Consider the following 12,781-nt stretch of genomic DNA (forward strand, 5'->3'; position numbering starts at 1 on the left):
TGTTCTTTAGGACAAATTCAACTGTGCCCATAGGATCCAAAATCAGAATGCATATACAATAAGAATTTATTCAAAGTTTAGGCTATGTATTTTAGAATTTTCATAAGAGTAATATCCAACCATAATCTACTGCAGTGCTTCTTAAACTTTAATGTACATACATATTAATTAGTTGGGAATTTTGCTAAAATGAAGATTGTGATTGAGTAGATCTGGAATTCTAACGAGCTCTCTAAGTGATAACATTGTCCTTGGTCTATGAAACACACTAAGTAGCAAGAATCAAAAGCCTCAAGATAGTATAAACTCAGATTCATAAAATACTAAGAGTATAAATGTCAATGCACATTTAAGGATACATTTTCCTTTCATATACTTAGATCAACTCCTTATTCTCAGCCATATTAGAGACACTGTCCAGTGAAGTGTTTTTAAGACTCAGATTAGTAAAATAACTAAACGAGAAGATGAGCTGTTTGGTGGCAATTGCTACTCTTCAAAATGCATCTTATAAAATTCAGATTCAAATAAGATTATGAAAACAAAAGTGATTTAGGCATAATTATTTAAATTATGTAATGAACATGAACATATTTTGAAGATCCAGACCACCTCTTCAGCGCACATTTTCATAAAACATGATCACACTCAATCTTTATAACATCCATAAGCGTTATTACATGCATTTAAACAAATGAGAAAAATAAGTCTCAAATAGTTTAAGTGATTTCTTTGATCTTAACAAAGGTCTTAAACGGCAAAGGAGAAATTTATATCCAGATCCTGCTCCAGAAACATTTTACATTTCACTAGAAACTCTCATGATAAACATCAAATGCACTTTTCTACTAATATGTCTATATTACAGATGGCCTAATGTGTTTATAATAGAGAGAGAGAATTTCCCTCTCTTCCTTTTTGCGTCCCTACTTGCCTGTCTGCTAATGTGTTTTTAAGTTTTCCCCCTCTAAATCTTATCTGCACCTTTTTTCTCTATGTTTAAACATCATCTTTTGTGTTTGAAAGAGATTTGCATTCATCTCTTAACAAGAATAAGCCATAGTTCATTGCAAGATTTCCATTTGAGGCATGCAAAAATAGTAACCTGAAAATTGCCTTACATAAGGTTATTTTAATTTTATGTTTCCAAGTTACTTAACTTTTTGATTCATGACACTGCTTATAAAAATTACAAATATAAACTACATAAACTATATAGACTTGTTCTGTATTTAAAATCTCCTATGAGGAAAAAAATAAATATATACGCTTTTTTTTTTTTTTTTTTAGCAAGGTATAAAACAGCATTTCTCAAATTGGCTGCATGTTAAAACCTAGGGAACTTTTAAAAATCCCTTTGCCCAGTCCATATCCCATATCAATAAAATCAAAATCTCTGGGGTGGAACCCAACATTAGTATTTTTGTTAAAGCAAGTAGGGTGATTCCGATGAGCAGGTGAGATTGAAAATCAATGACCTCAAAAAGCTAACTGTAGAACAAAACATATATAATTCTTTATTATAATACTCTAGAGTAATTAAAATAAAATGCTCACAGTATGTAGAGTTTTCTATTAATCCCCATTGTTAAGTAGCCTTGGAACAATGTGTCATTTAATTTTTTTGGTATTACAAATACGGAGAAAACAAATGTAGTATTTGAAAACTTGTTTTCTTTGTTTAATGTTTCCAAATGAATTGTAGATACTTAGACAAATTTGATCCTCCCACAAAGGTGAGCTGAGGAACCAATTAAAGCATAAAACTACATGTAATGTATACTGCAATACTGTTGGTGCTTGTTTGCATGCGCATTGTTTATTTCTGAAAAGAGACAAAGAAATCTGGTGCAGTGATGCTTTGGGGAGCAAGAACTGGGGAAGTGGACTAAGAGACAGGGATGAAAAAGAGATTTAAGTTTCTCTTTATATCAAAAGAAATCCAAAGGAATCTATAAACTGCTGGAATTAAGTGAATTTGGGAAGGCGACAGGATACAAGGTCAGTGTATATGTTTAATTATATTTCTATATATTAGCAATAACAAAACAGTAACTTTAAAAACAACTTTTATAATGACATCAACAAAACAACAGATATCTAGAAATAAAACTAATGAAATCTGTGTAAGATCTTCATACTGAAAACTGTAAAACATTGTTGAAAGTGAAAAATATCTGAAGAAAATGCAGTAATGTATCATGCTCATGAATTAGAAAACTCAAGTTGTTATAATTTTTTTTAAATTAATATATAGAATTAATGCAACCCTTATCACAATTCCAGCAAGTTATTTTTGAAGAAATAGATTATTCTAATCTAATTATTTTTATGAAATAGATTATTCTAAAATTATATTGAAATGCAAAGAATCTAGAACAATCCATCAATATTGAAAGAAGAACAAAGTTAGAGAATTTACAGTACTTGATTTCAACTTACTATAAATCTACCGTAATCAAAAGAGTATAATATTAAACAAAATGAAACCAGAAATATAAGGATACATACATGGTCAACTGATTATCAACAAAGACCCTCAAATCAATTTAACGAGGAAAGAAGAGTTTTTTTTTCCTTCAGCAAATATTACTGAAACAAATGGCAATCCAAGTGAAAAACATAAATCTCAATCCATTATACCATATAAAAAATTAACCTAAGGTGATCATAAATGTAATATAAAGTTTGTAGAGTGCAGAAAAGCATTTTCATAATCTTGGAGTAGACAAAGATTTCTTGGACAGAACACAAAAAGCATTAATAATAGAAGAAAAAATGATAAATTGAACTTAAACTAGATTAAAATTTTTTATTCTTTAAAAGATATCATTAAGAAAGTGAACTGGCCAGTTTCTCTTCATATTAAAAATATGAAATATTGGAGATGGGATTATTTTTATTGCTCTTGCTCACATTCTTTTGTAACTACTATTTTCCTTCTTCTAGTTCAGGAAACATTATGATTATAAATGATTGGTAACATGCAACAAGATTTGTTACAAAAATAGCAAATAGAGCCTTAGAAACACTGAGATAAAAAGAACTATGAGAACAGCAAAGTTGAGTCTCCATCGTGGAGTAGCTCCTTGTTTCCCCGTGTTCCAGACTATAACATCATAGAGTCAGAAGAATGGAGTTAGAACTGGAGCACCTTCTTTTGTAGAAAATCTTGTCTTCTTCTGCGGGCAGGATAAATCTCTGTTAACTATAAAAGCATAACCTCTTGATGTAGAAGTTATTATGTTCTTTTTTTAAAATCAAACTTAGGCAATTCTGATCTCTCACTTTAAATCGCCCTCTTGATCTCTGTTAGCACCATATGGAAATGAATACCTATACATGCTGATCACAAATATTCTAAAGCTCGCTGACTGGTTATGAGTTCCTCAACAGCAAGGATAGAAGGAAACATATTCCCTTCCTTATTTTCTACAGTAGGCAGAATTTATTGGCACATACTTTTTGGTTGACATGAAGATAGCAGACATACAACATTATAATTGGCTTTTTTTTGTCCTTTTGAAACTACTATTTCCACACCTGGTGAAGCTGTTACTCATGGATCACTGCCTCCTCTGTCACAGGGGAGGACCACATGACCCAAGGTGGCCTCTTTCCCTAGACCACAATTGGTCCACAATAGTCATGTTATTGATGTTTTTAAAAAACGATTTTGCAGTTTAAACCTGATAGATGATTATTCTTCTCTAACATTAAAGATGTATGGAGGAGGCCAGTGCCAGGATTGTATGGTGACTAGACAATGTCCTAAGGAACCCAGATTTCTATCACTATGCTCCACCATCCTAAGTAATGCTTCCGTTTTTCTTAGTCACTTTATGGTCCAAGATGACTACTAGTGCCTGAGCCATCACCTTGCAGGCCTGAAGGATTAAGGGCAGAAAGGCAAAAAAAAAAAAAAAAAAAGAAGCCTTTTTGCTTTAAGAAAACTCCTTTAAAATAGTCTCTCTGGAAGTCCCACATAATACTTCTGCTTACATTTCAATGGTCGGAACTTGGTCACATGACATCTAGCTACAAAGGGAGATGGGAAATGTGATGACATTCTGAATAGCAATGTGTCAGCATAAGACAGAGTTCTGTTTCTAAGGAGGAAGTAAAAAATGGGTATAGGGATAGGCAATTTAAGACTCAATAAGTAAACAAGACCAATTAAAGACATTTGAGGTGATTTCCATGGCTACTGAAAGAGAACATTTCTTTCCTTTTGTGACTGTAAGTATCACAACCTCAAGTCACCATAGGTCATTTAAAAAACCATGTAGAAAGTATCCAACTCAGAAGATAAGGTAAGGAATAGTTTAGAACGGGAGAATAAAAAGGTAAGGCTCTTTGGACTCTATGAGAATACTTGTTCTCTGAAGTCAACCCCATCCATTCCTTGGAATTGAGGTTGAAAATGTATTCTCCCACTGGTTTGGGTTGGATTTCTGTCATTTACATACAAGAGTCCTGACTAATGCAAATATTATACTATATTTTGCTTAGAAATAGTATGTACTCCCAATATTAATATTCTTATCTGTGTTTGCTAATTTACATAATTCCCAAGCTATTTCATTGGTTTATAAGAGCCTGGGAAATGCAGTCTCCACAAAAAAGTCTCAGAATCAGTCTCTATTTAAAAGTGATTTGCAAATCCAGGCTTCCATGAAGATGGGAGATGGTACAATTTTTTTTGAGCATATACTGATAACATGCTATTACAGTATTTAGTGATATTGATTATCTAAAAAGCTGCAGGTTGCCTTGAATTAAAAGTGTCTAGTGGATCTGAAAATTAATTTCATGTTACCTCTCATCAATCAGGGTAATATTCCTCAATGAGCACTTACTTGCACAAACTGTTCTTCTAGGGGAAGTGGAAATAATACATGGATGCATCAGTGGTTGAGAATAACAATGCCAGCTGCAGCTTGTCCCAGTGGGATTCTCGTACTTCTGCTTTGCTTTTGAATTTTTTTTTTTAACTTTTACATTATTCTCGGCAGAGAAGAGAAAGGCTTATAAAGTACAACAAATTAACAATGACATATTTTCTTCATAAAGAGGTAAATCTATAATAAGTTAGCTCTCTAGAAGCTCCAATAATGACTTTTTAAAATTGCACGTCAATGCAATGTAATTTTCAGTGGAAAATTTTTGAATTTACATTATGCAGTTTAAGAAAGTGTCGTATTACATCCTTTAATGCCATCTATCACAATTGGCAATAATTTGTGGGGGTTTTTTTTCTTATTTAGAAATTTGTATTGTAACTTTACGGTTGTGAAGTGGGGGGAAGTAGTTATTATCTCATCCTTTGCCAACACACTTTGTCATCTGCCAAACCCCTGCTATTCCATTCATCATTCTATTTTCAACAGCCTGTAGTCTTGACAGATTGCAGGGTAATACTATACAAACAAATTTGCATTTTGATCCACAGATGACGAGCAACTCAAATCTCCATAATACAGAGGTGTGGGTAGAGTATCTGTTCTCAGAGTCACTCTTGAGCCTTGGTTAGCGATCCTGGTAGTCATGGTCTAGTAGTTCCTCTTATCTTTTCTCATCCAGCTTAAGACAAAAACAATAGAAGCCTCTCCCTGAACTTTTTCTAAGTATTGATCCCATGTTTTATTTTAAAAGCAAAGTAAAAGCAATTTAAGGCAATTAAAAGGTGAGTCTATCAAAATATTTTTTAACAGACAGTTGATTCCATTTATCTAGTTAGAGTCACCAGACACAGCTCAATTCACTTTACATTTTTGGATGGACAACATCAGACCCTGATTTGGTGTGGACAATGAGTTGTAACAGTGGAAAGAACCAGAGCATTAAAGTTAGAACTGGAATCTTAATTCTGGCTCCTACTCGTGTCCAACCTAGGGTAATTACTTTTCTTTGTGCCTCAATTCCCTGAAGGCTAAAATCTGAAGGAAAACATACAGCATTGAAATAAAACCTGGCTTTGTAAGTAGTAATTAGTAATAAGTAATAGTAATAATTATTAAGTAACTAGTTACTTATACAGTAATCATGGTAAAAATATAGTAGATAGAAATTTAGTACGTAAACAGTAAATAAAAATTTAGAAGACATGAATTGTAATACCAACTTTACCTTAATTTACGTATGTGATCTTTGGAAGAAGGAAAGTGATATTTATTTAAAAGACTGCTATGCTGCAGGCACTGCTTTAGATCCTTTACATTTAATATCTTATTGTTTTAAGTAAATAAATGATTTCACCACAACTTTGTGAGGCATCCTATTCATTTTACAAGCAAGGCCCAATTACTGGTAACTTGTTCAAGGCCACATGTAAGTATTAGGGTCAAATAAGACACCTAAATGCTGTAATTATATTCCCCAACTAAAACTTTGAAAGGTTACACGACTCCTGGGGCTTTTTAAACAAAAATGTGCTTTAATTTTATCTGCATATATTTTAATTACGGGGTCCATAAAACTTTTAAAATTTGAATTATTATTGCATTTCTTATAAAATAGCACTTTTAAAAAATTACATAAGTAAATTTATGGAAATTTAAGACAATGTAATATAGAAAAATAAAAACAAAGATCTCATAGTCACATAACATAGAAATCAACTCCATCATGTTATTCTGACTATTAAAATAAAATAAACATAAAATTTTGTATGCTGCATATTTCACTGAAAATTATATGTAAATCATTTCTCTAGGCCATTACAAATTTTTACAAATGTCATTTCTATGACTGTGTACTATTATCTTGTGGACATATCCTTGTTTAGCTAACCAGTTCTCTGGTTTGATATTTAAGGTTTTGATTTATTTTCCAATTTGAATAAGAAAGATAATATTTACAACAACAATACTTTCTTCTATGGGTTAGGTATGTGGATATCTATTTCAAAACAGCCTTCTTTAGTGGTATTCACCAGAACTTCATACTGATAACCTTTACGTCTTTATCTTGTCCTTGGCACACATTCTAAGGCCCCTTGCATAGGCGCTAACACTCTTACATGGAATGTGACATATTTGTGAGTTAGTTAACACAGTGAAATATCCTTTCTGCTTGATATCCTTATAAGTATTTCTCACATAAGATATATTCATAAGTAACTAGTTAAGTTACTGTATCAATCAGTAATTACAAACATGAAGAACCAAACTACTTTTAATGTGGGACAGCCAGTGAACATTTCTTTGGGATTATAAAACCCAGGTGTGAAGTGAAGACAGTGGGACTTCCAAAGAGAAAATTTTAACTAAATATATTATTTACTTACACACATACAATTAGACAGTGATTACCAAATAAATATCTCTTACTACTTCTCCTCCTTGGAAAAAAACATATGTATCCAGCCTCTTCCTTTTTTGACAAATGAATTTCAGGTACTTATTTAGATTTATGCAAAATAAAGATGGAGATTTGAAGGACTGCTAAATAATTACAGCAATACAGAAATCCAGATCTTAGAATTTCCATACTGGAGTCTTTGGCATGTATATATTCTGGATAATTACCTTGTTCTCAGCTTTGGTGTTTATATTTACAAAGCCAGCAGAGTGGCTTACGGTGATACAATATACAATAGGTAAAAACAAGCCAAATTCATCTTTGAAAGAATATTGAAAATCTTACACAACATAGAATGCATCCGGTGTCAAGAGTTAGACTAGAGTTCAGTAATTTGATTTCCTGACTAGATTTACTGAATAAAAGTAACAAACAGATCTATCATTTCCATCAGAACTGTATTTTTATTTTTTACAGTATTGGTATTTTTTATCTTATTGTAGTTGATACAGTAAAATCTGGTTATCCCAAGACATTCTTAAGTAAATATTGTTATGAGCAGCCATTTCAAACTGATATTAGTATTTTCAGATTCCAGCTTGAACTTTATGTTTTGGTTTGAAAACAATAATAACAGCTAATATTTATTGAATGTTTTCTCTGTACTAAGTTCAAGGCTAACCCTGATTCATGTGACCCTGCTAGCAACTCAATAAGGAAAGTATATTGAACAGCTGAGAATACCAAAGCCCATGTTACAATGAATCACTTGTCCCAAAGCCCACAGCTCTTAAACTGAAACCAGGGCCTGAGTCCGTGCCATCTGATCCGATATCTGCACTATAAACCACTCTGAAACTGGAACACAAGTAATTCCTCCAAAGTTCTCTATTGCTTCCTTCTTTTGCGATTTTTACACCAAGATCTCAGTTCCATGGACTCTAAAAGATGACTAAAGTTGTATACATGTCAAAAGTTGTGCTAAAGTCAATTCAAGAAAAACACAGCTGCCTTTACCACAAAACTCTGAAGCTGCAACAGATCTGTATCAGAGGGAAAAATGGTATTTATGTAGCGAGTGCAATTTATACTCAGAGACAAATAGAGATGACGTTGCAAAGCCTTCAGTGACAAGATTTGTTATTCCTGAACTGTGTACTTTTCCCTCATAATCTGACATACTTTATAATTTGAGGGAAATAAGTTAGCTCATTTAAAAAATTATGGGGGGGGTCTCTCCCTCTCTCTCACCAGAGAACATGCCCCTCGCTTGATTGACAGTTCAACCAGGTGCCACATATCAGTAAATGATCACGTTAGCCCCTATCTTAACATCTTCTCATTGGCTGCCTAGTCAGCAAGGTATTGATTTTTTTTTTTTTTTTAAGATTATGCTCTCAGTACATGACTGTTTGCTTGGCTTTACTCCCAAACATCTTTAAAAACCTTAATAGAGCACTGCCCTGTTGGATGGCTTTATTCACCTTTTAATAAGCCTGCTTGCCTTCTGTAATAATATTGCATCTGCTCAAGAATCATATTTATCAGAGACATAAGGCTATGAAAGAAATGCAAAAAAAAAAACAATGCTTGGGCTGAATTTAATATGAGAATTTAAATAAAGGTGCCCAAAGAATTCACATATTATATTAATACTATCATTAGACACATGCAGAAAGCAAAGTATCTCAATGGAAAATATAAATCATCATTAAATCTGCATTAATTTAGCTCACTCAAATATTCCTTCGAGTTCTAATGTATCACTATAAACAACAAAGAATCAGATTGTTCTTCATGTCTAAGAAAGAAAAGAATTGGCACTTTAAAACATATATCCCATGATATATGGGATATATTATCAAATTAATCAAATTAATATCAACAGTGGAAATTAGGTGCAAATGTTACAAGACCAAGTTAAATACTCTGACTGGGAACAGCTACTAAGGAGAAGGGAAGGTGAGAGGAATCCACTGAACAGGTGCCTGGTGTACCCGATTAGAGCCATGTTCCCCCATTCACCCATTCACGTACTATCTTCACAAATTTGTGGTTTTCCAGTATCCCTTCTACCCATATTTTCTTAATACTGTTTTTTAAATTGCTTAACTTTTTAATATTTAGATTCATCATGAGCCACAGGATTCTTGATATCATGATCTGAAATTTAAAATACATAATTAACTTGCACACTATGTAAAATCACCCCTTGTTACATGTTACAAGCTCGCTATACACCAAGAAATCATTGCTTCAGGGAAGTTTTTTCCAAATATTTTTAGGAGTGAAATGCACACACAAACACACTTATACACACACACACACACACACACACACACAGACACGAATTATAGACATCCTACTGGTAGTACTTGTGGTTTTATATAATTATTCTATATTTAATACTTAAGGTGCTACTGTGGATTCACAGAATTCTTATAGTAATAGTTAGGTGTTCCAGGTCCACAACTTGAAACTTTTTTTCCAGGGCACTGACATGTTTATCTTGTACAGAAAATTTAATAAAACAAACATGAATCCCCCAAAATTCAAAGGTAGATCCTTAGGAATGAATTTGTGTATATCACAGTTTTCAAAGAGTATGCTGAAATTAAGACACAGAAATTAATCTATACTGCCTTAAGAAGAAATCTGAGGGGGAAAGTGTCAAGGAGAAATAGAAAACCAAGTGTTATAGAGGACAATGGATGAGACAACAAAATGAACCATACTAAAGATATACCAATATAACACTGTGGGCATTCTGTATCTTGAAACCAAAAGTCAGTTATGTCTTTCAAGAGATGATAAATAAATTTATTTTAAATAATATTTTTAGGGTTAATTCTAAGCTGCTGAAAAACTAGACCCCAAAAATAATAATTGATGGCCATCTGCAGGGACTATTCTGGTGGTTGCCAGCATACCCCATCCTTGACATAACCTTATTAAGCATTTTATTAAGAAATTATATAAAGGCATGAAATGTATCACTGTCAAACTTTCAGATGGCACAAATCTAGGAGAAATAATTAAATGTGAAATGACTCCAATATAAGGCAAGCATTCTGAACAATCTGGAGTGAGGGCTTGATAGAGAATGAACTTTAATAGGTATAATAGGAAATAACAAGGTATATGATATACAGCTGATTAAATATAATAGATCTTTTGCCACCAAACAAAACTTTTTTTCTTTTTGCTGAGACCTGAGAGAAAATTATTCTGAGGATCTTTTTAAAATAATAATCCCATCATGATTCCAACACAGATACAATAATAAGTTTTATGTAAAATTATATCATATTTTGTAAGACATCTCTCAAACAAGTGGATGACATATCACCAAAGCAAAGGTCAAGAAAGACCTAAATATCTTTTCTCAAACTGGTCTGCTGACTATGATAGGACATTACAAAGATCAAGGTTCTGATTTTTGGAAAGAGTTTGGACTATAGTAATTATTCTTTATTGTACATTAAGAGCAGATTTATGTGATATAAATATTCAATTGGAAAATGGGTTATCAAAATTGTCACCAAAATAGGAGAGATGACAGATGCATAACACTATAATTCTGTGCTTTTTCCCACCAATATTGGATGAATAATTTCTTTTTGGCAAATGGATATGCATATGATTCTGAATGAGGGTAGAAGAAATTCAAAATTCAATCATCTAGGTAACATGTTTGAGGTAAGGAGATAAAATACCTAGAGTTAATATTACATTTACTGAGAGAGATCTTATTGGAATTGGGGAGAATATAAAGAAGGAATAAGCTGCAAAGAGAAGAGTTAAGAATAAAAATGAAGAGATGGGAGGAAAGAAATGAATGGTGAGGGAAAATGATGGAGGAGAGAGAAACTGGAGTTAAATTTCCTAAAAGTAAAGAAAAAATTCTTACTTCATACAAACTGAAGAAGGCTCAAAAGATTGATGAAGAAAATTGAGCTATGTAGGTCTATAAATTAATGAAATTTGTCAATCACTATATAAATTTGTTTTGTAGTATATTTAAATCTGTTGAGGGTAAAAATACACAGAAAACAGATTTTCTTCTTTTAGAGTGCTAATGAATAGACTGGAGAATTCAGCAACAATGAGACAAATTTTGTTCCACCAAAGAGATTTGAGAAAGTTTCTTATATCTTGATGAATACTATTTGATAAAATAAAGAAACAAAATTTCTACAAGATTTCCATATCTATATGAGAAAACATTTTATTGAATTCATTATTTAATAGAAATTATTAAAACAGTTTTAACAGTGAACTGATACCTTTCTTAATTACAAATGCATTCTTTCTGTTATATAACTTCTCTCCTTTTAGACAGTGAAACTAATTTATATGGAAATTGGTCATTAAGAAAATTTAAATGATTTAGGTGGTAAATTTTGAAAGAATGATTCTTCATTGATATTATATAGACTATATATTATATGAATATATTATATGGACTATATATTTGATTCTTGTTATATGCAGATGATGAAGTTCCTATCAGTGGGGAAAAAGTCTTATGAATAAGCTCTACAATAAGCTTCTACATAAGGTGTAGAAACAGTCTCAGAAAACTTACGTGACTTCCCCAACTCAGACTGCTAGTCAATGACAAAACTGTGACTTGGCACAGAATCTCTGACCCTAAAAGTTAGAATGATGGTGTAGATATCTGACTTTTCCTGGGCCAGGCAGACTTGTGTTCAAATCCATCCTTATCAATTCATTGGCTTGGGCATTGACCTTACCTTTCTGGCTCTCTGTTACTTTATATATTAAATGGGAATAATAACAAGAGCAACTAGAATAACAATGTTAATTATATCTAATTTAAAGGTTTCTCTAAAGATTACAAGGAAGTGATTGACACATCTCAGGACCTCAGTTAAATTTAATGATCTCATCCTCTCTTTCTGTTGTCCCAGTTTCTACTTCTCTGTCATTTCTGATAATGGCCAGAAATGAATCCTACAAGTCAATTCAAGACTATATGACACTGTGCAGCACAAGGAACTACATTCAATATCTTGTAGTAACTTATGGTGAAAAAGGATATGAAAACAAATATACGTATGTTCATGTATGACTGAAGCATTGTGCTGTACACCAGAAATTGACACACTGTAAACTGACTACACTTCAATAAAAAAACATACAAAAAAAATCTCCCACAGCAAAACAACAACAAAAAAAGACTACATGTTTCCAATTCAAATGGTAAATAAACAAACCTGAGTATAAGTAAAGAGCCTGGAGGTACAATAAGAATAAATTTAGGAAAACTTAAGTATCAGTATCTCGCAAATCTCTGTTGCTCGTTTTTGGTCACCATTGATTATCCTCAGTAGCCAAACCCACATCCTCCTTTAGCCCAAATCGTTAGCAAAGGCCTTCCTTCAATGTGACCCTCCCACCAAGCATCAAGATCTAATGACAAAATAAAAGGAAAACAGTGAACCTCCAAAGGGGT

General features: G+C 32.5%; 1 protein-coding gene across 1 annotated transcript in view; it reads right to left on the reverse strand.

Annotated features, from left to right (window-relative positions):
- LRP1B (LDL receptor related protein 1B) overlaps positions 1 to 12,781 on the reverse strand; it is a 1,597,029-nt gene that overhangs the window by 140,072 nt on the left and 1,444,176 nt on the right. The gene's annotated exons all lie outside the window — the stretch shown is intronic.

Source organism: Camelus bactrianus, chromosome 5 (genome assembly GCF_048773025.1).
Source record: "Camelus bactrianus isolate YW-2024 breed Bactrian camel chromosome 5, ASM4877302v1, whole genome shotgun sequence".
In the NCBI taxonomy this organism is placed as follows: Eukaryota; Metazoa; Chordata; class Mammalia; order Artiodactyla; family Camelidae; genus Camelus; species Camelus bactrianus.